Below are 27,403 nucleotides of genomic sequence, written 5' to 3'. Positions count from 1 at the left end.
CAAGTACTATTGTGAAAATTAGGTGGGGACAACTCACAGTAAGCACTTAGCACACGGCAAGGCATGTAAGAATCACAAACTGTCATTATTAGTACCTCTAATTGCACTTAATCTCCACCACGACTCTTGGAAATTGCTGCCATTGTCACCCCCATTTTACAAACAAGAGTTGGGAGAAATTGTTCAAATGCACACAGCTAGTGTTTTCTGAGCCAGGATTCAAGTCCAAGCCTGTGTGATGTTAAAGTCTGAGGACTCTGTCCTATCTGCCCGCCAATGGAAGTAACTTTTTCCACTTTAGAATTTATGGTTTCGGTGCAGATTCTTAAGTGTCCTCTCTGCTCATCAGAGGCATCTAAGAGCTCCTCTACCAAGAGGGACGGCTTGTTGTTGAGAATAACAAAGGGGTGTTAGCAATTATCCTATTAAAATTTGTCAGGCAGTAGAAACATTAGTAGGTAATTTCTTAGCTCTCTTATCTCCTTTAGTGTCAAGAAGCCTTTAAAATGTCCCTTTTTCATGATAATTAATTGTGAAGAATGCTGTGCTTTCCTACACATCAATAGTAAGTATGTTGGGAAGTTAATGACTATGTTTACCTAGTGTTCTCCATACATGTACCTGGGATCCTGGAAATATTATGCTAAGCCCACACATGTCTTTCTGGTGTATAAAAATGTGATGAATCACTCAATAAAGCTGTTTTGTGTATGAAGACACCATCGTTATTTCCTAAATTTTTAGTTTTATTCATTCATTCCTTCATTTAACACTTTCTGGATGAGTGCCTACAACGTGTTGGACGCTGTCCTCGGCAATGCTAGTTTCAGTGATGAAAAAAACTAAACAAGGTCTTTCCAATAAAGCCTACTTTCTGGTGTCAGGAGATTCATTTAATCATCTTGGTAACCAACTAGAAAATATGAAATTGTAAATGAATATTCTGCAGAGAAGTCAAACAGGAGGGACCAAGTGATAACGCTGCATTTATTAAACCATTACTGATCGTTTGTTAAGCAGCCATTGTGAGTACATAAAATGAAAAAAAAAAATCATGTACTGTTACCCCAAAGAGCTCGAAAGCTAGGTTTAACTGTATTGTGAGGCCGTGTGTTATGTGATCTAGGAAAAGTACAGAAAAAGTTAAAATGTGAACAAAAATCACTTCCAGGTAGGAGGAAAAAAGTAAGTAGTCTAGGCAGGAGGAGAGGGATTGCCTAGGTAACTGGGAGGAAATATAGGAGGACCATGGGTTTAATCAAACCTCAGCCAGGGTAAGGATCAGACTGTATCAAGGAAATATTAAATCATCTTGATACAGTGAATGGCATGTTCAGAGCTGTCCTAGGAGGAGTTTCAGTGGCAGTCAAGTGTTTTAGAAAGTTAAAACACTAAAGACAAGGACACCACCTGGGAGGTTATTGCAATGGGCCAGGCATAAGGCTCGAGTGCTGATCTGGGATGATGATGATGATGGGAATGGAAAGATGAAAATGGCCAACATTTTGTTTTCTGCTAATGTTGATAACATTTCATGAGTCCATGTGTGCAGGATGGTGAGGGGAGAGGAGAAGTCGGATAAGACTAGGTAATAGAAACCAGGATAGAAAAATGTGGATGAGAATGACTAGTTGACAGCGACCTAAATGACGGAGGGAAAAGCTGTAACATGAGAAGTTTCACTGTCTCTGTGCTTTGGTTTGCATTTCTTCACTTGATAGTCTGCTGGTTTCACCTTCCTTCTGAGCCCAAATATATCAAGATTCAAATCAAATGAGAAGCTCAATACATTCCATAATACTTATCGAATGTCTGTCCTTGACTAGGCACTATATATATGTTTCTTAATAGTAGAGTCATTTTCTTTCTCTTCTCAGTATCTGTAATGCTTCATCTGTGCCTTTGCTAGGGCATTTATTACTTTCTACCTTGAATTCCAGGAACTTGCTACCTCCTCTAATAGGCTGTAAGTGCCCTGAGGGAAGAATCCATGTCTGTCTCATTTGTACTGCAGTGAATTGCACTCAATAGACATAAAATAAATATTTGTAATTTGAGCTTATGAGGTTGCATAATATTTGAAATAGCCTAGTAAGACTTTGATAGTAACTACGCAATTCTACCCAATACCCACATTTAGTTCCCAACTGCATAATAACCAATTACCAAGTAGCTTATTATATTACTACAATATTAATACAGTTCATTTATTTAAATGACTCAAATTACCAAGATGAATATTTTACAGCCCCGTTGTTTCAGGCATATTAATATCATCAGTGTAACTACATCATAATTCAATAATTTACGAAAATGTCCAAAAAACAGTTGATCCAGTCTGTACAAACGTTTTTTATTAACCTAGGTATATAGATTTTTGAAAATAATTTTGTTTGTGTTGTGACTCACCACATAACACATGGATACTAGATTAAGCCATAGCTAATAAATGTGTCTTATTTCTAGTGAATAAATGCTGAAACACTGACATTTTAGTAACATTCCATGCATACTGATAGCTATTAATAAATATACAAAATGAGAGCAACAGTGCCTCATGGTAAAGGAGGAGTAATTTGGCCAGAACAAAAGAAATTATGGAAAGACTTGAGACCTTTCAGAAAGATGGATTTGGAGATCCCAGGTAGGGCCTGACAAATTTGGAAGCCATGCTGACCAATCAGGACAAAGCACGGGGCAGAGAAAATCAGACATTCCAACATCCAGACAAATAGCAGGGAAGAGATCACCTGGCAGAATTGAAGGGGCAGGATAGAGCTGGCAGAAGAATAGACTGAGCACTGAGGAAGTAGGGGCATCTAGGAAGCAGACCATATCTGAGAGGAATCCCTGCATGCTTCCTATACGGAAGTAGGAAGTAAGCTCGGGGACGCATCCAGAGTCTGCAGGTGGAGGGTAGAGGATGCATCTGGTGGGAGTGAGATGTGGCCAACTCTTAACAGCATAGTAAACAGAATAGCTCCCACAGATGTCCAGGCCCTAACCCCTGGAGCCTTACATGGTGAAAGTGACTTTGCAGGTGTAATAGATGTTAAGCACCTTAAAATAGGTGGATTACCCTGGTGGGCCTTAGTTAACCATATGAGCCCTTAAAAATAGAGGGCTGTCTTCAACTGGGAAGAGAGGTCAGTGAAATGAGGCAGAAGGGGAAGTGAGAGGGATTGAAAGCATGAAAGGGATTCGGCCCACCACTGCTGACTTGGAGGGTGAAGGAGACCACGAGCCAGGGACTGTAGTTGCCTCTAGAAGGTGAGAACCACCCTGGCCAACAGCCAGCAAGGAAACCTGGACCTCGGTCTTACAAACACATGGAAGTGAATTCTGCCGCCAGCCTGAATGAGTTTGGAAGTGGATTCTTCTCAGAACCTCTAATAAGGCGTGCAACCCTGCTGATACTTTGATTTCCACCTTATCCATCTCTAAGCTGAGTTCCCAGCTGAGCCCATCTGTTCTTCTAACCTACAGAACTGTGAGACAATAAATTTGTGTTGTTTTAAGCCACTCAAATTGTGGTAATTTGTTATGGCATGCGTAGGGAGCTAATACAGATATCAAAAGGCACCCTATAATTGTCAAGAGACATGAATGGCTTAGGAAGGATTTTGGCTATTTTTCCCCTTCATTTTCCTATCTAGGGGGAAAAAAAGTGATCACATTTTCAAGATGCTGAGTAATTCAGCATATCCAGTACTAGTGGTGGGACAAATGTGACTTAATTATTTCATTGGGCATATTCATAGAACACTGATGTTTTGTGATAGGATTTTCCCATCCTTAAATCCTGAAATTTAGTAAACTAATATATATTGTGTGATTTCAGCTAAAATTTATGATGGCTGGATATTTTGTATGTCTTACTGTCTCTTTGCAAAAATACTTCTCTATGTAGGGTGGGGCAAAAGTATGTGTACAGTTGTTCATGTGAAAAATAATATAATAATTAATAAATAATAATCCTATATAATAAAAGGCTAATATGCAAATAGACCAAACAGCAGAACAACCAAACAACCAGTCACTATGATGTGCGCTGACCACCAGGGGCAGCACGAAATGGAGGAATGCCCCGGCCAGCAGCCCGAAGGCCCTGATGGGCTCTGATCGCTGGCCAGGCTAGGGACCTTACCCATTTCGTGCACCGGGCCTCTAGTATAAGAATAAACTCTATGACAGCCCTAGACGGTTTGGCTCAGTGGATAGAGCATTGGCCTATGGACTGAAAGGTCCCAGGTTCGATTCCGGTCAAAGGCATGTACCTTGGTTGTGGGCACATCCCCAGTGGGAGGTGTGCAAGAGGCAGCTGATCAATGTTTCTAACTCTCTATTCCTCTCTCTTCCTCTCTGTAAAAATTCAATAAAATACATATATATTTTTTTAAAAAAAGAATAAACTATGTTTCACATACAACTGTATACCTACTTTTGCCCCACCCTGTATTTTTATGTCAAATTATCCATTTCATTATATAATTTTTTCTTGCTATTTTTACTCAATTATAACTAATTTTTGTCTCAGATTATAGTAATTTAGGACTTTAGAGAAAAGTTAGAAAGTCCAGTAAATGTTTTTAACAAGTTGAATAGCACCATATACGTGATAAAGATCTCCCAAGTTTTTTCTGCAACAGTAGCAATTGAACATGAACTTATCAAATATAAAGTTAGCATTAAAATTAATTTCAATAGAGAAGAAAAGCTTTATTGGTGGCTATATATTCATTCCCTGGGTCTTGAAACCTGGCATACCACACCTGAATCATATTTCTTGGTAAGAACAGCCATTCAACATACTCAATGCAGACCCTTTCCCAAAGAGCCAGACTTACTCTGAATGCCCATTTAAAAAATGGCCAAAATGCTGATACTTTCAAAATTACATTTATAATTGCAGTATTACTCAATGATGTTTCAATAGAATCTGCCATATTTCAGGAAGAACTTTGAGATTGTTGGGTGAGAAATTCTAGCATATAAACTTTCCCATTCCCTTTCTCTTACTAAGGAAAACATTTCAATTCATCCAGTCAGGCTTCCTTCAAGGTTCATGATCTCCACTAGGGTGGTCTAGACATAGAGTTACTATTCAGTTAATTTATACTTTATTTGTATAGCCATAGACTTTCATTTTAAATTTTTTCACCTTTCCAGAATGGTTTGTCCATCATTGTTGAGACTTAGGACAAGACAACAGATGTAGAAGGTTTTCCCATATCCTCGCTATCTGGGGAATAGATGACTTAAAGTCACTGAAGCTCAAGGGAGCAAATTGGACTCATAAAGACTGGGGTGCAGGAGAGAGCTTCTAGTCAGTCTCTATTATTATGCCATTTGGTTTAGAAAGAAATCATATTAAAAAGTCATCAGTCCTCATTTTTAGTCACTGACTTGTAAAGCACCCTCCTTTTCATTCAGTTTCATTAACTCTCTATTCTCACAACTGGAGAAATTGAATTTAATAAGCTATAATTCATCACTTCGGAAACACCTCCTCAGTTCACCCACTTCTGAAAATTAATCAATAACAGTCATTTTAAATAAATCACCAAGACTCCCCTCCTTTTCTTTCAGCAAAGCAAGTTCAAGAACATGAATTTTTCTTTGCTTATCCTTTGAGTCAAGTGGAGAATTTTATTTTTTTCTAAGCTTCCTTGTTATTTATGGTCAGATTGGCATTCAAACACTTGCCCTGAGAGGTTTCATTGGGATGCTAATTGGGATATCTGCAAACTGTAAATACAAAGTGTAAAGGTTCCCTATCTAGTGAGGTGAGGGACAATGACTCATTCCCAAGGTGTAACTGCTCAGGTTTTTTAAAATAAAGTGTTCTCAGATGATTGGTCGGTCCTTTAGGCCAGGCACTTCTTGTCTATATGCTATAACCCATCACCTTGTCTATGTCTTTCTCTCCAATATTCTTCCATCCATATCCATACAGTTCTAAGAATTAATGCCATTCTAAAAAATGGTGACTGGAAGCCCTGGTGGGATGCCACTCAGATCTCCTCTCAAGAGAAAGCCCACCAGTTAGCTAACTGCTTCCAGCTTTCCATTCAGGGTCCACCATGGCTTTCTCACCAGGAACACAAGCTCCTGAGGCTGTTCCCAGCTGATTGCTAAGCGCAGTGGAGGTACTGGAGCTGGGCGTTTCTGCCTGACAGAGTAAGGCTTTAACAGCCTCTATTCAAAGCTGCACTGTAACCCAGGGACCTTCCTATTCAACACTCCTCCTTCCCCTTCTCCCTTCAAAGGTGTCGGACCTGCATTGTGGACTGGAAGCTCGTCTCGCCTATGCCTGCTCCCTCTGCATCTCATCCTTCACAACCACGCGCACCCCCCCCCCCAATAAGTCTCTTGCACTTTTGGTGTCTGTTTCATGAAGGATCCTGGCTGACGTGACAAACTCTGTAAAACCTATGGAAAAAGTAAAGCATGTTATTAGAGAAAATAATAGTGAGATATTCTGTAATACCACTCCCACTTCACCAAACCATTATCTCTGTGGGAAACACAAGGATGTGATTTTTATATAAGGCTCTAAACCTAGGGGATATATATGCAGTATCTATGCATTTACTATCTTAAGACTAGGAGAACTAATGGAAAAATCAATCAAAACAGTCTCTCAAATAGATATGTTAACCCCTTTAAAGTGTGGACTTCATCACATGATCACATTTAAATTATTCAGAACACACACACTAAAGTATCCTCATTGGAAGAATGTGTGCTTCATTTCAACTAGCTAAATGCAGCAGAAAGCACAGGAATGACAGGGATTAAAAGGAAATCTTCCATCGTTGGTTTGATTAGTCTTTGGGTTTCATAACAAATCCTCATGCCACTACTCTGCTCTTCCTGTTCCTGCAAAGTTCCTTCCCTCCCCCAGAGCTGTGTCTGAGCTTGGAGATTCTCCTGAAGAACCAAGGCACTGGGTTAGGGTGTGTCTGTTTCATCTTGGGGTCACCTGGTGCTCTTGCTGGCTGTATATGCCTAGACACTCCTTGCAGACAACACTTCGCGGGGCCTTTCTATCTCCCCTGGGTTTTACCTGAAAACAAGTGTGGTCTATTGTATTCTCAAGCCCTTCACACCCTTTCTGGGGTAGTTCTCCTTTCACATGGCTCTACCCAAGAAGGGTGCTTAAGGGTATCTCTTTCTTTGAAGCATCAGCACCTTGCTTATCATTAACTGCTCTACACTTCCTTCCTCCAATTCCAATTCACCAGTCCAGACTATCTCTTTCAATCATGTAGGGAAGCCATGTTCTCTCTTTTTAAAATCTCTCAAATATTTTGTCTGTGCCCCTGATCTTCCAGCTTCCCCTGAAGGTTTAGGCTTCTGAAAGAGAAAAGCCAGGGGACAGCAGACTTCTGATTGTTGTTCTGTGCACCCTCCTCCCGGGGCAACAAGCACAATAGCAACCATCTGCTTCAAGAGGAAAAGTGAAAGGGGAAACCCCAAGAGGGGGAAGAACTGTATTATTCTCCCGCTTCAGCATATGGCTAGACAGTAAATTAAAGTTTTAGCATTGAGAGGAACATTAGAGGTTTTCTCATTCAACCTCCTTTCCTGTCTTCTCTATTATATGTTCCTGACAGATGGTCGAGTGGACTCCATAATTCCCGTGACAGATAATTCAGTTCCTCATAAGGGACTGCATCCCCAAATGGTTAGATTTCTTACAAAGTCCATCCTCTATTGAGTTGGCATCTGTTTCCATTACGGGCAGCAGAGGGTGACCATCATTGTCCGAGAAACAGTGGTCTTGGACCGAGACAGACAGAGATGGTGCAGGTAGTCTCTGTAAGTTTCAGCTGCTTCCTCTCCAAAATGGAGCTGATAATATCTATCAGAATCACAGGGAAGATGAAATGTAACAAATATACATAAATACCTGGCATTGTGTTTGTCGTGGTAAATGTTTGCTAAATATTTCTGTCTCATAAAGGTACTGATTTAGCATTTCTCTTGTTCCAAACCCTGGAATAGACCTTGGCAGTATATCAGCAAATAAAACAAATATGTACCTTGTCTTAGGATATACAGTATATCTAAAGTGAGCATTGAATTACAAATGTTAGAAGTGCTATGAAGGAAAACACCAGGGTCCCAAGAGAGCTCCACAAAGGGACTCAGAAAGAACAAGTCCACTTTCTGTCACACACACACACACACACACACACACACACACACACACACACACAATGTAATCATCTGTCTTATCTCAAGAATCAACATTCCAATGTCTTCATCCTTTCTTCAGATAGCACAGTTATGGATGGCTTAGTTTTTCCTACTAAAATATGGAACATTGAACTATCTTTCCGTAAGTAAACTTCTAGCCAGTGGTCAGCAAACTCATTAGTCAACAGAGCCAAATATCAACAGTACAATGATTGAAATTTCTTTTGAGAGCCAAATTTTTTAAACTTAAACTATATAGGTTGGTACATTGTTATTAACTTAATTAGGGTACTCCTAAGGCTTAGGAAGAGCCACACTCAAGGGGCCAAAGAGCCGCCTGGGGCTCGCGAGCCGCAGTTTGCCAACCACGGTTCTAGGCTAATAATGAAGTTTTTTTTAATTAAATCTTTATTGTTCAGATTATTACAGTTGTTCCTCTTTTTTCCCCCCATAGCTCTCCTCCACCCAGTTCCCACCCCACCCTCTGCCCTTACCCCTCCCACTGTCCTCATCCATAGGTGTACGATTTTTGTCCAGTCTCTTCCTGCACCCCCACACCCCTTTCCCCCCAAGAATTGTCAGTCCACTCCCTTTCTATGCCCCTGATTCTATTATATTCACAAGGTAGGGGAAGTTTTCTGTCATTATTTCTTCAAATAGGTTTTCAATATCTTGCTCTCTCTCTTCTTCTGATGCCCCTATAATTCAGATGTTGGTACGCTTGAAGTTGTCCCAGAGGCTCCTTACACTATCTTCATATTTTTGGATTCTTTTTTCTTTTTGCTTTTCTGGTTGGGTATTTTTTGCTTCTTCGTATTTCAAATCTTTGACTTGATTCTTAGGATCCTCTTGTCTGCTTTTGGATCTCTGTATATTATTCTTTATTTCAGTCAGTGTATGCTTAATTTCTAGTTGGTCTTTTTTCATATCCTCCAGGGTCTCACTAAATTTATCGGCGGTTTCTAGAAAATTCTTGAAAAACCTTATAACCGTGGTTTTGAACTCTATTTCCAGTTGTTTGCTTTCCTCCATTTCTGTCATTTGTGACCTGTTTCTTTGTCTCCACATTTTTTATGCTTCCCTGTGTTGGTAGAGTGGCTTTGTGTGCTAGGTGTCCTATAGGGCCCAGTGGCTCAGCCTCCCCAATTACCTGAGGTGGAGACTCTTGGTGCACCCCTTTGTGGGCTTTGTGCACAGTCTTGTTGTAGTTAAGCCTTGATTGTTGTAGGTATCACTGGGAGGAATTGACCTCCAGGCCAATTGGCTGTGAGAATCAGCTGTCTACGGTGGGAGAACTTCTATGCTGAAGACACCTTATGGGGCAAGACTTGCTTCAGTGGGGCTTTGGTGCTCACTGAGTCTGCCCCCTGAGTGTGTCCCTTATGGATCTGAGGAGTTGTAATCTGGATGGTCCCACTCTGACAATTGGGTACACTGGCTCTTGGATCTAAGGAGGTGCTAATTTAGCCTCTGCCTGAGGCTACCCAACAGGAGCTACGAAGAGATCTGCAGATTCCCCTTCCTTGTTTGGGGTTTGGAGGTGCCCAGATGAGGCCCAGCTGTGAAGCAATGCAAGCTGCTGTGGGGCTTTGAGCCTTCTCTTGGAAGTTCTGGGTCTGTCTGGCCCAGCTGCAGTTTGTTAGGTAATTTTCAGATTGCAAAGGGCCAGGGCATTCATATGCAAAAGCCTCCGCTGCAGCTTGGGTGGGGTGGGGTCTAAGGGAATCAACAGGGCAGGGCAAGCGGCTATGGCTGATTCTCAGCCCTGCCCTAAGGGGCCCCCGAATCTCAGTGTCCCGGTAATCGCTGCAAGCACCTCTGAGAGAAAGCTGCCCTCGAGTTCCGAGTTCTGCCCGCTGCCAGACAGTCCAGTTTCTCCCCGTATGAGTCTAGGTCCCCAGAGACTTCCCGGAACTGGAGTTCAGAGCAGTTGGGGGCTTGTGACTCCCTCCTGATTCAAAAAGACAGCCGAATCCTCAGTTGCCAGCCCTTGACGTGTGCGCCTCCACACCTCTGCACTTTACTTCCGCACCTCCTCTGAGTCTCAGTGTGCTTTTCTCTTTCCTTCTAGTTGTAGAATTTCCACTCAGCCAGCCTTCCTGTAGTTCTGGATGATGTCTTTTAGTTGTATTTTTTAATTTTTTGTGGGAGGCAGCAATTTCCGGTGTTTACCTATGCCACCATCTTGGTTTTTCCAATATTTTTTATTGCTTAAAATTCTTTTTCAAGTTTTTAAGTCCCTTTCAACATGTAAAATAACTGCAAATGTGCATTCCATTTAGAGTTCACACGTTCTATGTACTACTTTTAATTTGCTATTGCATTTGCTTCTGTAATGTTGAGGGGGGAAAGAAGCCTTAACAGAAACTATAATCCCTGTCCTTTGGGGACCTTGTTTTAAAGTTACTTATGATAGCTAGATAGAGTTTCTACATTTCTGCTCATCCCTAGCCTGCTGTTATTGTGAATTGACCAGAAGTGCTGGTGTTGTGATCACGCCTTGTAAGTAGATGCCTGAAATAAAAGCTGTTAGGGTTATGGATATTCTGTCTAGCTGGCTGTGTGCTTCTGATAATAAAACATAGCACCCAGAGACCAGGTCCTTTTTCTCCTTCCTCCCATACTCTCCAGTATTTAATTTAGCAGACCAATTTCATCTCACATCTTTCCTTTTCATCTAGTGTTAAGAAGAATTTACACTTAGACATTGCCTGTACATCCTTGCCTTTCAGGCAGGCATGGATTTGACCCCATTAGAAGTTCTTAAACAATTACTTTACATAGTTTTCCCTGTTCATGTACATTCAACAACCAGTGTTTTCCTGATTAATCTGGTTTTAAAATCTTAGATATGCCCTGGCTGACGTACCTGGGTTGTTAGAGAGTTGTCCCATGCACTCAAGGATTGCAGGTTCAATTTGTGATCAGGGCACATATCCAGGTTATAGGTTCAATGCCCTGCCAGCGTGTGTATGGAGGGCAACCAATTGATATTTCTCTCTCTCTCTTCCTCTCCCTTCCTCTCTCTCTAGCATCAATGAAAAAAAAAATATCCTCAGGTGAGGATTTTTTAAAAAAAATCTTAGGTTATGTGTTTGTTCTTAAAAGCCTCTTTCTCTGTCTTTATAAAAGGGATGTCTTTGGTGCTCACTATACTTTTATATAGTGAAGAGCAGATTTTGAAGAGTATCCAGCTGTTCCTACCAACCCCACCCTGGTGCCCAGAATTCTCATGCCCCTGTCAGAATTCCTACTTCTGTATTACTGTCTCTTTGACCCTGAAATGATCTAAATTTGAATACAGATGTGAGATTTGTTCATGAAGTAGGATGACTAACCAGTATACATTCCCTAAGGAAAATTATAATCTATCAGATCTCAGTTTCCTCCTGTGGAACCAAAAGAAGCTCATTGGCCTTGCTACTTGGCCACTACACTGAAAAACAAACAAGCAAATAAAAACAACAAAAAGAGGAAGCACAGATACTACAAGTTGATGAGAGATAAGAGTGAAACAAGCTCCTTGACCTTGCTACATGTTTCCTGTGGTCTCCCTTCCAGACCAGCACCCCCAGCCCAAGCAGCCTTTTTTGGAGGAGCTGGCTATACTGTGGCCCCCACCCCAGGGCTCTTCTACCCCCCCCCCAGTGGGGCTTGTGCGCCAAGTGGGCACTTCCTGACTACACACATTCACCAGCAGCTACAATGACGGGGGCAGAGCGCAACAAGGCCGGCACTTGTCCCTGAAAGAAGGAAGAAATGTCACCCTCCCTCTGTGAATAGAAGTGGTTGTTCTCACTGTCTCCCTTGAAAGCCTCATTCTCTGAAGTACAAGCTATTATGCCAAGGCAGATGTACAATCTGGGACGTTTTCCAAGTTCATCACTGAAAAGCACGAGGTATTCAGCCTCGGCGCCTCCAAGGAAGTTTCTGTCTCTGTCTCTGTCTGCCTGGCTGGCAGCCCTGAAGAGTAGACAGTTGTCCAGACGCTGGGTAGGTAGGAAGCCGAGCATGGTGACCGAGGGACTCTCAGCCCGTTTCTCAGTTGGCAGAGCCCATCAGGTTTCCCCTGACAGCTGCGCCTATTTCACACAAGCAAAGCGGTCCACCAGTGAGGCAGCAGCCTCCCTCTGTCTGAATAAGCTGCACTCTGGGCAAGGCGCAAAGTCAGGAGCCTCGTAGCACAGCATCTACGAGGGAAGATGTGAAAGCAATTGTCGTTGTTATTGCTTCGCACAGGTGGAGAGCAGCACTATGTTTGTTAACTGCTTCACCGATTTCCACAGTTTTCCCTGCCACTTTGGATCCTAACCAGAAGCCACGGCATATGTTATGAAGATAACGATTTGCTCCCCTGTTGTAACGCAGGAGGCTATGAGACTCCGGATCCTTGCCACTTATAATATAGGATCAAGTTGTCCAGCTCCCGAGGCCTTTAGAAACATTCACATCTCTTAGAGTTCCGCCGTTTCAAGTAAGCAGTTCAGTGTTTTTCATAAGTTCTTAAAAGCTAAGTAGCAACCTGTACTTCCTCATCTCACATCACCCATTATCTCCTCCTTCATGGAAATGCTTTCCGCACGAAGCAGGTGTTATTGTCGAGAGGCTGACTCAAATGAACCTGGGAGGGTCTTAAGTGCCTCTGCTCTGGGATGTGACTTGAGAAAGAGAGTCATTCCATTTTCTCGATTCTAAGCGCCGTTCCAAACATGTGGTTTAGACAGCGAGCCGAGTGGAGTGAGTGGAGGTGGAGTACAATGGTGGGCGTTCTGGCCCAAGATAAATCAAACCAAGGGCTTGCATGTTTTCACATAGATTTCCAATGGCCCCCAGATTTCAAAACTTTGTAAATTTAAACATAAATTTAAGAAATCTCCAAAAGAGAAACATTTAGTATATTTGAAGCTGTTAAACTTAAAATCTTTAGCAAGGCCCATTACATCCTGCATGTTCTGGGACCTGTCTTTCTCTATTACCTCATCTCATCCACTTGCCGCTACAAAAGGAAAGAGACTACTTTGCATTGTTTTTTACTTGGTTTCCTAGCAAGATTCATCAAGGCCTGAGATTGATGAAGTATGAAGTAGACCGCTGTATCAGTTAGCTTTCTTACATAACAAGCCACATGAGTCTAAAGATGAATTATTAGTTACTAATATGTTACTAGTACCCAATATGTTATTAGGATGCTTCATTTATTAGCTGTGACTGTGGTTCCTTTGATTCTCTGAGTTATGTAGGAAGGACAGAGATAATTCAGCTCACCTAATTTTAATGGAAGATGATTTCATTGATATCACAATGGTATCTTGACCAAGTCATATTTAAGTAAAGTACTTTATATCTCTTTAAAGCATTCCATAATGTGCTCCCCACAACCAAAGATTTTAAGCCCCATTATAAGAGGAAGTTTTCTTACCTGGAAAGATTGGAAAGAGCAAGCTTTTCAATGTGATTTTTGACCTTTATGTACACTTGGCCCCAGAAATCACATCATCATGTGACTTGCAGTCATATGATATACTAGAGGCCTGGTGCACAAAATTCATGCACAGGTAGGGTCGCTAGGCCTGGCCTGCGATCAGGGCCGATCAGGGCCTTCCTTCGTTTCACGCCACCCGCTGTGGTCAGCGCACATCATAGCGAGCAGTCGAATGCCTGGTTGGTCAAACTCCCGAGGGGACAATTTGCATATTAGCCTTTTATCATATAGGATAGTATTTCTCCATTGTCTTGTCAAAGGCTCAGCCCAGCCTCTTTCTACATCTTGGCATAAAATGGATTAGGCTATTCCTCCAAGTCTGATGTCAATACTAAGTGAATATAAAATGCATGTCTTACCCACTTCCTTGAGCAAAAGTTGCTTAAACAGCTTTTTTCAAACAAAATCTTATGTGGAACCTCACACAAATAAAGCAAATAAAAGCAGAGCTGGCTTTGTTGAAGTGAAGAGAAATTGCTCTTGGCCTCCCATCCATCCTTTCTAAGCAACTCTTGCAAGGACCCTCAAGCATCTCTAACTACTCAAGGTCCTAAGGAACCCAATTTAAAAATCATGAGCTGAGGGGAAACATGAGCTATAGATATATACTCAAAGAAAAAGCAAATATCATTTACATGGAAATACACAATGACTTGAGCTACATCTGACCAATCCTAGAAAACAAAAAAGAAAAAGTTGCATTAATTGAATTTTGACCAAATGAAGAGACAGAATATTACCCAATTCCAGTGAAAACTCTCCAAGATACAGACTCCAGAATGGGGTCTACCCCCTGGCATTTCTTCACTGACCGGGACTGCCCTCATCATTTCTTCCTTGGACTCTGGCAGGAGACTAACTGATCTCCTTCCTGTCAGTTCCTGACCCATCTGGTAAATGAGTAGAACACTTCCTGGAGCAATCTTCCTAAAACCAAATATTATCCACTACTTCCATTATCTATGAAACAGGGAATAAAGTTGCATAGTCTTCCACATGAACCCCACCCTAGAGAGGTTCCTGCCCAGCCTCTGTTGTCAATTCTCCTACTGTTCTTAATTCACATCAGTGCTCTAATGCTGGTAAAGTTAGAGCTCTTCAAACTTGTGATATTTCATATCTTTATGTCTCTGCAAATACTGGTCTCTCCACTTAGAATTTACATTTCCCTAGTGTCTGCCTAGTGCAAGCCTACCTGTCCCTCAATACACAGATTTCATATCACCTTCTCCTGTCCATAGGCAGCCTTGGTCTCTTTCTTCTATGACCATGGCACTGTGTACATGCTCATAATGATTCATTAAGTATACTGTGTTGTAATCATTTACATCTCTCTGCCAAAATTAATTGCAATTTCCACAGGTGAAAGGGCCAAGTCTTATTTGCCTCCACATCACCAGCACCTAACACAGTACATGGCATCTGGCTGTGGTTCAGTGATACTTGATAAACAAATAATTGGAGCAAAGCTTTGGGAAAATAAGTACAGGAACAGCATGGAGAATGAATTAGGGAGGACAGCCTATGCAAGAGACCAGTTAGGAGGGTACTGAGATCACCTAGGCTGGTGATAATAATAATAAAGTGAAGCAGGAAATTGTCAATGGATATAGAGCAAAGAAGAATATTGGGCATCTCTGAAAATGGAATCCACCGTATTCAGTGAGGGCTTGAAAGGGCAGAGGATTAATTGACAATAAATACAAAATTGAGCTTGGAGCTAAGAATGAATGGTTTTAATAAAAAGCCTTGGGAATACAGGAGTGAAAACAAGAACTCCACTTCACATACGGTCAACATGGACTCAGTGCTGTGCACAATGTCAGCCATTGTTGCCATGTGGTTTTTGGGGACTCTTCTCAGTTTTGAAAGCTGGATTCAGGGGACAGTGGGGGCTTAGGAATCACTGATGCATGACCCTGTCTAGGATACTTAGAAGGACCACGGTCAATGCTGCCATTTCTGCTGTCACTCCTCTGACATTGAGACCACATGAGATTTCATTTTTTTAAATCACATAGATTGTTTCCCACCTCCCAAACACACACACACACCCACACACACACACACACACACACACACACACACACACGATGTTTACATTGGAAACCTAAGCTATTGATTTTTAATTTCTAAAGGACTTCTAGAAAATTTTCATTCAGACAAATATCTGATTTCAACGCTGATTTAACCCCTGAAGTATATTTTTGAAGGGAATTTATGTTAGCTACATTGAACTGTTCTGTTAAACTTCTTTTAAATTATGGTCAGAATTTTTTTTTTTTTTGCTTAAAGGCTGTTCATTGTAATAGAGTAAGAATAAATCTGGATTAAAACCGTTTGGTGAATTCCAAGTGTTTTCCCCCTGACTCAAAATCAATGACTTAATGCTTCCTGAAGATTTCATATCTCTAGGCAACATACACCATCTTGTTGAGTTAAAATCCTAGAAAGGGATTGGATTAATTCTTCATTTCTATTGAAAAGAGAATAATACCGACAAAGACTCTAATTATAGTAGATCTTGGACTTACAGAGCTCATTTCTTCCTAGGAGCTAAAGGAGGGTCTACAATTGCTCCTTAATTTCTACATAGAGACAGTGTGACCTGACAGAGGTAACACAGGATGCCAGTGAGGTTAGATCCCTGTGTGATTAGCAATCTGGAGTTTTGATTCTACATTTAATACTCTAAGTTCCCATTTAAATAAATAAAGAAACTAAAGAAGAATAAAGAGTAATTTACAGAAAGAAGAATTCCAATAGAGACATCTGTGAAGCTTTGGAGTGTGGATGATAAGGAGCTGTGAAATTTCTTTTATTAGAAGTGTTCTAACATAAAGCAGATTCATATATGTCTGAAATCACTTATTGGAATACTATCTCATTGAGGCAAGGTAGAATAGATTGTTTCTCAAGGTTTCTTCCAGTCCTATATTTCTATAATTTCTTTGTGATATGTCCTGTTACATCTTTTCCTAGTAAGACTCTAATAAGTTATATCATAAATAAATAATGACAGTGTTAAATTGCTTCCTTTTTACTTTACAGAGAATAAGTGGATGAGACTTGAATTTCTTTATGCTTATCTCTATGCTGTCTATTTTCAAAACTGTAGCCAGAGTGATCATTTTAAAACATAGGTTGGATCATAGAAGCCCTCTGTTTAATACTGTGCATAGAATAAATATTCCACTTGGAGTCAAAGCCAAGTTCTTACAGCAACCTATAGGCCCTACATGATCTATGTAAACATCCCTCCCAACCCCACTATTACCATTTTATCTCTATCCTCTATCCTGCTATTTGCCTACTCTGCTCCAGTCACTATAGCCTCCGACTGCAGGAAGAATGGCTGCCTCGGGGCCTTTGCACACCTGGTATTCTCTTTCCAGGTATTCTCATGGCTCCCGGTCTCCCCTTCTTTAAGACTTTTCTCAGATATCACTTTCTCAGTAAGACTATCCTCACCACCCCCTGTTTAAAATTGCAAACTTCCTTCACTCCCTAATGAACTCTGTTTTCTCTTTTTTATAAAATGTGTCACTTTCTAACATCTATAATAAGAAAAGTGTACGTCTTCTAGATGTCATTCCGGACGTCCTTGCTGACAAAGCCGGGGCGGGAGGGAAGCCAGCCGGGGTCCCGGGTGCTTGTGGGTGGCTGGAAGATAGCAGCCTAGGTTTCGGGTGCCTGCAGGCGGCCTGAGGAGGGAAGCAGCCTGGGTCCTGGTGCTGGGGGAAGTCAGTGCTGGCAGCCGGAGGAAGGAAGGTCTACTCTTGCACAAATTTTCATGCATCAGGCCCCTAGTACTTAATAATTTGCTTATTTATTACATTAACTTTTTGTTGTTTGTCTCTCCCCTCCTCCCAACCTCTAGCACCTCCCAAATGATAGAACATATGGTCCTTAAGGGCAGGGATTCTTGTCTATTTTGTTCATTGACTTGTCTCAACACCCAAAATAATGTAATAAAGTTAGTTAACCATAAATTGGATCTAAAACACACACACACACATTAAATAAATAAAAATTGAGAAATTCAAAGAAAATAGAAAGGAAAGTAAAAATGATGAAAAAAGGGTTTTTATTTTTCACACACAGAGTCAAGAATATATATATATTAGTGTGATGATGCCCTTGCAAGTGAAAAAAGTTTACTTGTACAGAAACCTTGCTTCTAAATAATAGATTTTCAAATATTGGAAGAGAGTTTTCATGCTCCAGTCGAGCGCTTAGTCTATCTGAAAGAGTGAACATTGAGTTGTGGCACATATGACATAAGTTCAAGTTCATCTATCATCTGAGTCCCTTCTATCTCCTCCTGCAGAGCAGCACCCAGAATTGGGTGGTCCCTGCAGCACAGGGCAGAGCACAACCACCCTCTCACTTCCAGATGTTTTGCTTTATTAACTCAGCCTAAGATGTTTGCTTTTTTGAGGCTATATTTTTTGATTCGTATGGAGTTCCTATCAAATTTAATTCCTGACACTAATAGGCTACGTATACCCCACCATATACAACCAAGTGTGGGAACTTGTATTTTCCCATTAAATATCAATTTGGTAGACTTCTGCCCATGGCTACATCGAGTCAAGATAATTTTGATTCAGCATATTTACTAATCATAAAGTTAATTACTAATCGAGGAGGAGTATGCCTCTATTTCTTTACTTAAGAAATCTAAGTAATTGGAAAAATACTGAGGAGGACAGATGAAGAGATGAACTCTTCTGAAAACCTCTCATGTGATAGATGTCAATTAATAAGCACCATTGAAGTAATGTGATGTAAGTCGTTATTAAGCCAATTACCTGTTGTTCAAATTTCACATTTTCCTACCTGAAAATATTGCCTACGTTTTTGCCAATTTAAGATCTAGTCCTTCCTGAACAACTATTTCTCTGTATTCTCCATCTGCTAACCCAACCCTATCAAAGAAATAAATCCTGTATGTTATTGTCATTAGACAGATGCTAAATGCCTGTGACCTCCCTCAGAATAGTTATGCATCACTTCTAATGAAATACTTTTTAAGATACCACCAATCATTTACATCATTTAGCTTCCTCCTTTTTGAAAATTGGGAAATTAATTTTATATAGCTCCACAAAAGCTGTTCAAAAAAGGTCAAACAAGTTCAAGAAATTAGTATGACATGCTGCATTATTATAAAGCACATTGCTAGGTTTCTCTAGAATTATACTTTCAATTCTAAGTCAGTTACATTGAGAATCTATATTAAACCATGAATGATGATGCAATTAAAAATATGTCTGATTGGCATTGCCCTTCAAAATGGAATTGGTGCTAATGAAATAAACTGCTTTTGATATTGTGGAAATTCTGATTCAATGATCGCTGCTATAACTAATTGGGAAACTACACATCAAATGCTTCTAAATATATGCTTGTCTTCCATCTCCTTTTCTACACTTTGGAGGGAGGGAAGAGTGGGTGGGGCGGGGGGAGATCTGTTCATTGAACTTAAGATCTTCAAAAGCATAAGCACCCTTTTCCATGATTTATTCATCCTGCCCTGTCATTTGGTGTTGCTAAGGAAGGTCTTTAAACTTGTTGGCTGGGATTAACATTCCTGAAATTATGATTAGTTACTCATAATTACTCATAATAATTAGTTACTCAGGAACCGTGGCCTTTGTGGTAGAATACCACGGAAAGGTAAATTCACAGTACTTTATGCTACTCACACTTACACACCACACAAAGTGGAGAAATAGATAACCTATGAGTTATTATTTAGACTCAATATTTTTAGAACAAGATTTGTTTTAAATGTGGTTATTTAATTGCTTGGTGGTGACTTTGAAATTCAGAATGACTTTAGGTAGGTGGCTCTTGTCTGCTACAACAATCCACTTGAGGAAGTTGAAAGAAAAGGGAAGAAATCTCTGAAGCAAGTTTTTTGGCTTGAATCTACCTGATAATTCAGTGAAGCTGCCCCAGTCAGGGAACCTGAAGACCAAGCCGATCCCAGGTCTATGGCTGTAACGTTGGTGCTTTGGGTCAGGTTGTCACAACTCTGCTTTGCAGTTTTCTTAGCTTAAAGATGGAGAAACGCTGTCCCCAGCATTGCCCCAGGATAATTTCACTCAAATGTGAGAGTGTTTTATGAACTATGAAATACTGCACAGACTCCCAGAAAAAAATATCTTTTCCCATTCATCCCCTAATTCAATCAGGATGGTCAATTGAATGGACATATATTATTTAAAGCTTGAATCACCCATTAATCATCACCTTTGGCAAAGAAACTGGAGATGCAAAAATAAGTTCTGTATAAAAAGCTCACAAACATGACCTGAAGCACATTTTTTTGTTTATCCAGTTTTTTTAAAAAAATAAATCTATCATAGCATATTTTTAAAACAATATAATCCATTAACTTTTTTGTGTTGTTTAGTTGATTGATTTTCAACAAAAATAGTTTGGAAAAATGCTGCGTTTTCTCTGTTATAGACAAAATAAAACACATCGTCATCAGACCATATTTTCCAAACTAAAAAAAAATATATTTTTAAAACATTGTCTCCCATCCATTTATTTTATGGACACTAGCTGCTCCATGATGCTCCTGGCCAGAAACTCTTTCTAAATATTATGTTTGCATTTTGATCCTTTATCTTGGCTGTAAAATTATACGTAGCTGGTCTTTTCTCCTCTAAACCCCATCTGTGGTTGCTGAAAGGTAAAATTATTTTGTTGAAGGTCAGCATTAAATCCGGCCAGATTTACCTTTTATTAATCCTCGTGCGTTGCTTAGGTTGTAAGCTTTTTATCACTGTACTAGAATCAATTTTTGGCCCCAGAATCTTTCCTCTCAATCTGATCCACAATGCTGCTCAATGCAGCGATGTTCAAATGTGGCCATCTGGGCGTTTTCAAACATGGCATCAGACCAGCGGAGTCTCAGTCTGGTGCAGTGTCTGATGTCCCCCTCTCTACCACACATAACCAATCATTTGTCCAAAAATGCACAGCCTCCATCCAACAGTTTACTGGGGCCACGTATGCTTCAGTCACGCTTTCTAACTCTCAATTAGAGAAATCTCAGATTTGGTCATTACATGTTTTATGAGTTGTGGAAACACAGGGGGTCCTTCAAATGGACAGACAGCTGAAAAACTTGGCGGGCAGTGAAATGCCAAGCAAGCGAGGCTCCCCACAGATCAGTGATTTCCTCTCACGCCTGCGCTCAGTCTCTGTTGAAAGAAAAGTAAAATCCTGTTTTCAGCGTGGAGTACATGGAGGATGCGAAACTTGCCGAGTCACAGGCAGCAGGGTCCTGGGCAGAAAATTGATGAGAAGGGTGCAATCGCCTCAGCTGTTCAAATTAGATTTCTTCACAATGAGTCTCCAGGTCCCTGTTTCATCCTTTGGAGATGGGCCAGAATGAAAAACAGACTGTACCTCCCAGGCTTCTCTACTCACAGACATGCTGTGCATCCTTCCAAATCCAAATGCCACCTCTTCCCGGAAGCCTTCCTGGAAGCTTGCCCACTTGGAAGTGATTTTTCTCTTCAGTTCCAAAGCACTGACTCACTGAGTGCAACTTGCCCCGCTGTGCACAGGGCGCACAGAGCTGCAGCCATCCACACGTGCATCTTTTTCTCCTGATTCCAATAAGGCACCCGATGGGCTAAGCAGCCATGTTTGCTGGTGGGCATATTGAGAGTGCTTGCTCCATTCTTGTGCATTTGATCTGATTCTTTACACACCTGTCTTCAGGTCTAGATTATCAGCCAGCTTCAGGTCAGTAGCCATACCTTGCTTCTCTGGGTAAGCCTCACAATGTCTTTGCACTTGAAGGCTTGCCACCAAGAATATTGAAAGTTGAGTGAATGTAGAATGTCCAATAAAACCATGCAGTTTTCAGTTCAGCCATGGCTGCACATGCTCACTTTAGAATTAAAAAATATCAGTTGTGCATTGTTTTTGACATAAAAATGCAACTTCTAAACCAATAGTATTGGTATCATTCCACTCAGAAATCATTCATTTTAAGACATGCGAGCATACAAATACAAGGTTTTTCAAAATGAGGCGGAAGTGTCCAATGCATTGGGAAAATATTTTAATGTGAAAATTGTGGACATTCTTTACAAATAAATGTTTGGTAATTATGATCTTGAAAGTTAGATTCCTTGTTTTTTCTATAGATTGTATTGAAGTGACATTGGTTAGTGAAATTATGTAGGTTTAAGGTGTACAGTTCTATAATACATCATCTGTATATTGTATTGTGTGCTTACCAACCCAGATCAAGTCTCCTTCCATCACCATTTATCCTCCCTTTACCCTGGTCTACCTCCCTCCACCCCTTTCCCTCTGGTAATCACCATTGTCTGTCTGTTTGTTTGTTTGCTTACTCCCTTCAGCTTTTTCACCAACCCCCCCCCCCCCGCCCACACACACACACAGACACACACCTCTTCTCTGACAGCTGCCAGTCTGATTTCTATATCTATGATTCTGTTTCTATTTTGTTTGTTAGCTTATTTTGTTCATTAGATTCCACATATAAGTGAAATCATATGATACTTGTCATTCACTGACTGGCTTATTTCACTTAGCATGATGATCTCCAGGCCCATCCATGCTGTTTAACTGTTCTGTGTCTTTGTGTGGGCCTCTTGGGTTTCATCTTGTTTGGGACTCTCTGTGCTTCCTGAGCTTTTCTTTCACCAGGTTAGGGAAGTTTTCGGTTATTATTTCTTCAAATAGGTTCTCCTTCCAGTGGTGCAGACTTCTTGATCACCTGAGCTGGGTGCTCCAGGAATGTCCCTGGTGTGTGCTATGTGAGCCCTCCTGTTGTACTTGAGTCTTGATTTCTATTGGTCCATTTCTGTGCGACGTCAACCCTCAAGCTGGCTGACTGTGAGGATCAACCTGTACCACAGTGTATGAGCTGCCGGGTAGATGCTGACCACACAAAGCAGGATTCACCTCCAGAGCTTCTGGTGCCTGCCAAGATCTCCCTCTGGATATGCCACTTGTGAATAATTGCGTCCTGCTCTGATGTTGTCTGAAGCGGGCCCCTGGGTGTGTTGGTTCTGGGGCCTCTTGTGAGGAACTCATGTGCAGACCAATGTCAGATGCTTCCTGTGACTGACCCTAGGCAACCTGTGTGGGGCTACAAAGTGATCCGCAGTTTGTGACTGCCTCTGCTGAGCCTGAGAGTGCATGGGAAGCCATTTAATAACAGAATAATTAAAAATAAAAACCACAGGGAATTGTGCTGCACTGAATCAAATTGCCAGCATTAATGATTGCCTTCATTTGCACGAATGTTTCATTCCTTTCATTCTGTAGCATCATGGCAATGAGCACCATTAGGATAATATATTCCACAGGAGCTCATTATTTCCAGGGCTGGGGGAACAGGGGTATTGTTCCATGACAGAGCTACTAAATTTAATTGCCTCTACCTTGCATGCAGTACAAACATTCATTACCTTAATTTGTTAAAAATATATTACCTAAAATCACAGTTAACCAGGTCATACAGTTGCTTAATCTCATAATATCCACCATTTTGGTCATCTTTCACTCGTATTCTCTGAGGCAAGTTCCTATTTTCATTTTCACAATATCATTTCATAATTTGGCTTTTTAAGATCAAAACACCATTTCAGCAAGAGAAGCATTCAATATAGGCTTCTACATCTATTCTTGCAAATTAGCATGATGAATTGTATTATTTTTTATGTTATCTTAATTTACTCTTTATTCAATGTTTATTTTATAATGACTATAAAAATGGTATTTATAGCCATGTCATGGTACAATAGGAACGCTTTTTCTTTCCTGAACAACTTTTTAAACTTATTCGTTGTCTCTCATTGTCTTTGGTTTGCTGACTTTTCCTTGTATTTACCATTACATTTTCCCAGACTCTTCTCAAATTGTCTAAATATAATTTCATGATATTAGAAACACTAATATTTTAGCCAAGTTTTATTTTATCATTAATTGATTAATTTGAAATTAATTCTCAATTTCATTCACTCAGAATTCCCTTCTCCAATCTTTTGATGTAATTCAATCTGGATGTGTTAACCTACATGCCCAGCTCCCATGAAGAGACCTCCCTTTGATAGCATCCTGAACATTGCCTTTGCTTCTCCTTTCTGTATTCTCACTTTGTTCACTCTCTCATTTTCATGGAGCATGTCTTCATCAGCACATCTACAAGTATGTTGAGTAAGTGTGCACAGAAGTAAACTTTTTAGAACTTTCATGTTTGAAATATCTAATTCAGATTTTGCACTTGATCTAATATTTGTCTGGATATAAAATTCTAGAGAGGAAATTATGTTTTCTTAATATTCTCTCCATATTCTTCAGCATCCAGTGTTGCTGGTGAGAAGATCAAAGCCATTTTATATCCCAACCTTTTTTATGTGTCTGGTCCTCTCACCCTGGACATTTGCAGCATCTTCTCTGTGTTCATAGGCTCTGAAATGTCTAGATGATTTGATTTGATACTGGCTCATTTTCATCCGCTGTACTGGATACTGGGTGGACTATTTCAATATGGAAATTCATGCTCCTCCATCTGAGAAATGTTTCTTTAATGAATTTGTTGCTCATTTGCCTTTAAATTCCCCCCCTTCTCTATTTTGGGAAAACTGATATTTGGGTACCCATCTTACCTGTTTGGGTCTCTAATTTCCTTATCTTTTCTTTATTATATTTCATCTTTTAAAAATATATATTCTGGGAGATTTCTTTAACTTTATTATTATTTTTTTGATTTTGAGAGAGAGAGAAAGAAAGAGAGAGAGAGATGAAAGATGAGAGAGAAACATCAATTGGCTGCCTCCTGCACACACCTCAACAAGGACTAAAACCGCAACCTTCAGTTTATGGGATGGCACTCCAACCAAGTGAGCCACACTGGCCAGGGCTTTAACTTTATTTTTTAACATTTCTGAATGAGCTTTTTTTACACTATAATACTTTAATACCCCAAATATTATTTTTCCTCCAAAGTTTTCCTTTTATGAAATCTTAATCTTACTTCATAGTCATAATATTTTCCTTTTATTTTCTGTGGTTATGAATGACAGTCTTTTCTCCTGGAGAAAAAAAGGAGTTATCTTTTCCATTAAGGTGTCTGTTTCTTCCAAGTATGTCATTTGTTTTTCCCTGATTGCTGTGGTTTCTATCCCCCACCTTAGTGGCTTGATTCAAATGTCTAATAATCCTTAGTTGCAGGCTCATATTTAATAGGTGGGGAAGGGATTGCTCAAAGCTATGAGTCTTCATGCCTATCTTCCTCCTGTTGGGTGATAGATGTGGTTTGGCTCTGCAGGTGAGCAGATTGCCCAGAAAGAATCTTCTAGCTTTCACCTAGAGGGTAAAGCCTGGCTTCACCTTGCACACTTACATACTTTTCTTAAAACTCTTACTGATTTTTAATGAGGTTCAAGAAGGGAACTAAAATATATATGTTTGTTTACACAACCATCTTGACCAAAAATGTATTTCTGTGTAGTCTTAGCAGCTAGAGTATACCATAACTTGCAAAAGTGGGGATTAATTAAATAACTGTTGAAATATTGAATGAATGGATGATAATTGGAAAGAAGTTAAACAGTGATTATCATTGCTACTCTTTTTTTAATGTTTTGTTTAGAAAAGGTTATATTTTGAATTCAAAGTTAAAGAGTGAACTCTAAAGAACTTGTTCTGCGGCTCATTTGTTGCTGGAACCGTGATTTGGTCAAATGAAAGACTTTAAGAATCACCCATTTTTCATTGGCAACACCTGGCACAAGTCAGAACCATGAAACACCTTTTTATAGACGTTAATAGCCCAGAAGGAACATCACATTTTGATGTGAATGATGAATGTTTTTTAAAGTTACATACATATGACATTATGGGCAAATACCCCCTCCTGTTTTTTACCATGCTTATTAAATAATATGATATTGTCTAGGGACTTTTCTTATACTGGTTTATTAATTTTCAATTAAATTATCATCCAGAGTTCCAGAGTTTTCAGATTTCAAGGCACTGGGAGTTAACTCATGGGCTGGCTTGAGAGATGCTAAGAGCCCTTTAGGGCATCACAGGACCAGCAGTGGATGAGTTCTGGGAACTGTGAGGCATTGTGTACTGAACATTTACCAGGCCCTCTCTTTCTGGAAAATTACGACTTATGTTTTGGGGAAATGTTCTTACATTATTTGTTGATAATTTTCTCCCCTCCCTGTCTATGTTCTCCATTTTTTCATGGGATAATTTTATTCTCAAACATCGGGCATTCTGGACTAGTTTTCTAAGGTTCTTTCTTTTTCTCTATTTTCTATTTCTTTGTCTACTTTTTAAAATATATTTTTATTGACTTCAGAGAGGAAGGGAGAGGGAGAGAGAGATAGAAACATCAATGATGAGAATCATTGATCAGCTGCCTCCCACTCACCACTGCTGGAAATCGAAACTAAAACCCGGGCATGTGCCCTGACCAGGAATCTAACCATGACCTTCTTGGTTCATAGCTTGACACTCAAACACTGAGCCACACTAGCCGGGCTTTGTCTAATTTTTTTTACCTACTTTTAGGAAGATTTCTTATAACTTTCTCTTTCTGTCTTTCTATTGATTTTTCATGTGTGTTATTATGTTTCTATTTTCAAATGCGGTTGGATTGTTGTTATTTTTTAAATGTAAGTGCTTTGCATTGGTAGCACCCTATTTTGGGTTCATGCATATTCCTAATAGTTTGGATTTGTTGTTGTTGTTTTTTCTCCCAGTATAATCTGTTTCCTTGAAGTTTCTTTATTTATTTATTTTTTTTTTTTTTGATTATCAGTTTGGGTCTTTATCTGCGAGCCTTTCCTCAAATTTTTCTCATCCTTGCCTTTCTGTGCATGATTATGAATGAGGGCTTTAAAACCTGACTGGCCCTGCTGAACTAATCATGGGGCTTCTCTGAACACTTGGAGTGCGGGAAACGAGTTAAGTCGGCTCGCGTGAATTGCGCGTACTCCGCGGGAGCCGTCTTTAACTCGGTTCATATAGATTTGCGGTGGAGTGCGGGAAACGTGTAACCTCGGGCCGATTGTAACTGCGTATTACCAAATATTTGTTTGTAATCCACCCTTTTGGTGGATGGAACAAAACCAAAAGACAGAGCCATCTTATATTTTGGCGGGAAATTCACCCGCACTCCAAGTGTGAACTACACTGAAAGGTGACCCATTTGGACAGTGTGTTGGGGAATTCCAAATGTCAGTGTCTTGGATGTTTTGCTTCGGAATAGAATAAAGTTTCCAGAGAAGAATCTTCCAATTTCTCTCTAGATGGAAGGGATGTGGGACCCAGTATCCTGAGAATGACTTAGAGGCAGAGGTGGGGGTCTTTGCATTCATTATTTGATATGCATCTGATCATGTATCCCATGTTGTCAGCATGGTGCATACCCCCTTGTGCAGCATTTGCCAGTTCAAGGTCCTGCTTTCCTATTCTAATGATTGTATATTCAGAACTTTGGGGGAAGAGGGACACGTAACAGTAAGATATCTAACTGGTTCTCAGACAGATTCTACCCAGGTTCTCAGCCTGATTTCAGAACTACCCTCTTTACCTGCATTTCAGAAGTAACTAAATGCTTTTTAAAAAAAAATTTATCGTTGTTGTTGAAAGTATTACAGATGTTCCCTTTGTTTGTTTGTTTTTTTGTTA

At 40.2% G+C, this 27,403-nt stretch overlaps 1 protein-coding gene across 1 annotated transcript in view; it reads left to right on the top strand.

Annotated features, from left to right (window-relative positions):
- The window catches only part of NKAIN3 (sodium/potassium transporting ATPase interacting 3), a 193,458-nt gene that overhangs the window by 54,955 nt on the left and 111,100 nt on the right, over positions 1-27,403 (top strand). The gene's annotated exons all lie outside the window — the stretch shown is intronic.

Source organism: Myotis lucifugus, unplaced genomic scaffold (assembly GCF_000147115.1).
Source record: "Myotis lucifugus unplaced genomic scaffold, Myoluc2.0 scaffold_77, whole genome shotgun sequence".
In the NCBI taxonomy this organism is placed as follows: Eukaryota; Metazoa; Chordata; class Mammalia; order Chiroptera; family Vespertilionidae; genus Myotis; species Myotis lucifugus.
This window is presented reverse-complemented; position numbering and strand designations above follow the sequence as displayed.